General features: G+C 40.7%; 1 pseudogene; it reads right to left on the bottom strand.

Annotated features, from left to right (window-relative positions):
• Positions 1 to 321: 321 nt before the first annotated feature.
• Positions 322 to 1,120, bottom strand: LOC109439818 (transmembrane protein 217 pseudogene; annotated as a pseudogene).
• Between the last annotated feature and the right edge of the window lie 1,687 nt (positions 1,121 to 2,807).

The following is a 2,807-nucleotide window of genomic DNA, read 5'->3' as shown; positions in this document are numbered from 1 at the left end:
CCAAGTAAGTGTCTTTTGCTCTATTTAATAAATTTGGAAAGAAGGGCATTCAAAACAGAAAAGGAAGAATATTTTTCTCTATTTTTATTCTTTTACTTATCTGGAATATAGCAGAGAGGACACAGGGAGAAAAACTACAGCACAAAGTCACCGACAGAATCCTTTATGCAACCTGAGGTACACATACAGATACCCCTGTCCCAGGGTTACATTAGAGAGCTCTGGGTTGAAGGCTGATGAAGACATACCGAGGTGAAAGGATTCCCTGACTGCAATTCGCTTCATTTCACTGGCTTTCCCTCTTTACTTTGACCAGGAAGGTGGCACTGACCAGAAAAGGAAGGAGAACTCCAGGAGTGCTTGATAAATAACAATGCCCTTTAAGTAACCATCCTCAGTGAGCAGGATTTCTCTCCACATTGGCCAAAAGGGTGACGGTAGGGTCTCTACTTGAACAGACCAGCAAAAATGAAAGAGATCGAAACAGAACTACCATGAGAACCTGGGAGATCTACCGCTCACGGGAGAGAAAAGGGCCAACATTATTCATTGTAGTGGTGGGTAAAGTTGATTATCTTTGATTTCCGCCGTGGGAACTCTCTACTGCCTGCAGAAACACGTCTGTTGTAGAAAATTATATTTCCCTGGGCTTTACTTTTGTAGATTATGTGGGCATAAGCAGTGACAAAGAACATCCAGAAACAGTGCATGAATATACGGGACACCAAGCCAAACCAGCGCATGACTCTGACCTCCCAGTGCTGGTGACATTGTTGGTAAGGATTTGTAGTACGATGTTTACAGTTTCTAAGAAGAAGATCCAGATGGTGTAGATCACCAAGCCCCTGCACATCTGGGCGTGTACTGAGGATATGAGCAAGCAGCTGATGATGGTGGTGATGCAAGACAGGAAGAGGGCGATATTCAAACTCCAACAGATGAGGAACTGACATATCAGGAGAATTACGCTCTCATTCCATTGGTTAACCTCAGTGCAATTGCTGCTCCTCAGTGGCTTCTGTTCGAAGATGAGGTACATGTCAGTGGCTACGATGGTAAAAACCCCTGCTAACACGGTGCCTGTTTTGGTGGTCATCCCACACCAGTGTTTCTGTCTCATGCTGAGAATTCCTGTGGAGACAAACAATATAAGAGGGAATTCTGCTTCCTATTCATGTGGTAAATTAAATTACCAGGGTGTCTGCCTCCAGTCCTAAAGGAGAAACGACAGAGAAATATATGAAACCGGGAAATAACTTTAGGAAGACAGAAGACTGTTTACAATTGATTGGGAGTGGGAGTGGGGAGGGAGGATGCAGTCTGGTGGCAGCAAGCAGATCATACAGGAGTGGTTCTCAACCTGTCTTCACATTAAATCACTGTAAGTACAAGGCCCACGCCCTATCTCAGACCAATTAGAACATTTTCTAGGTGGGTCCCAAATATCAGAATTTTTCAAAACTTCATAGTGATTCTCATATGTAGCCAGGGTGTGAAAACACAGCAGAAAAAGGTAGTTTAAATGATCTTTCCTAGCTTTGCCTTGGGCGACCATTGCTGCCCCCTCATGGGGAAAATTGGCAGCACTTATTTAACCTTGAGTGCAGGTGTCAGGGGAAAACTCTGGGCAGCAGGATAGCCCTGCTGGGGTGAGGAGTTGATGAAAACAGGGGACTTTGAGTAATCACTCCTCCACTACAAATCAAAACTTAAGGAATACAACGAAAGTTGTACTTTAAGGAAAATTGAGAGCCTTAGGATACAATAGCCTTGTAATAGAAAAGAAAAAGCAATAATGAGTTAAGTGTTCAACTCAAGAAGTTAAGGAAAAACAATAACAATAAGAACAACAAAAAATAGAAGGAAGAAAATAAATAGAATAGAAAACAATGAAAAGGAAAAATTTAAAAAGTAGAGGGATTTCTGATTGGTTAGGGTTTTGGGGTCAACAAGCTGCTAAAAACAACTAAAAATGCTGGATAAAATAGTTTTAAAATATTCTTAAGGGCACAGAAGTGCTGACAAGGTGGGAGGTAAGAGGTAGAAAGCCAAAGTCTATAGGAGTTCAAGAACTGGAACAGGTAAGCAAGCATGGAAATCAATTTTGCTCTGAGGATGTTTGCCAATCTGGCCAAACTTGAATTTCATTTATGAGAGAGTTCTGTAGAGTAAGAACAAATGAAATCAAAGCTCAGGGTCTTCCAAGATGGGGAATCTGTTTGAAGGCCTTCCCTATATTAGTCACGGACCCCCCCCCCCAAAGAGATATGATTAAAGGTGAATCAGAAGTAAGTTTGCCCCCAGAGCTTTCTCCCAAGAGATTCCAAGGAAAGTTAACTTAGTAGTGCACTGAATTTATGGGGGGAGGGGAAATTCCTTGAGACATTATAATCATATAGCCTTTTTGTAGATTTGTAGCCTAAATTACATGAATCATTCAAAAAAACTTTTAAGTCATAAATCTAGTTTAAAGTAGTCCCAAACTGGAGGTGTCTCTAAGTGCCGGCAAAAGCAAACTCACATCCTCTGTGGAAGAACGCATGTTTGTCTTGGTCCTCAAAGAATCTTCAGGAGTAATTTTTCAGAGACAGTGACGAGTACACAGTAAAAAATAACAAAGCAAACAATGAACAAGTCACTGTGAGTGAGAACCAACAGAAATAACAGACAATAGAAACAGAACTGCAAGAATACCAGATTATGAAACAATTATGATTGCTACTTTTTTGCATTACTCTTTAGTTTTATTTTTAATTGTGGTAAAATATATATAGCATAAAATTTACCACCTTAACCATTTTGAAGTG

This window comes from Rhinolophus sinicus, chromosome 2 (genome assembly GCF_057876585.1).
Source record: "Rhinolophus sinicus isolate RSI-liver-muscle chromosome 2, RSI-T2T, whole genome shotgun sequence".
In the NCBI taxonomy this organism is placed as follows: domain Eukaryota; kingdom Metazoa; phylum Chordata; class Mammalia; order Chiroptera; family Rhinolophidae; genus Rhinolophus; species Rhinolophus sinicus.
The sequence above is the reverse complement of the archived record's forward strand: the minus strand, read 5'-3'. Positions and strand labels throughout refer to the sequence as shown.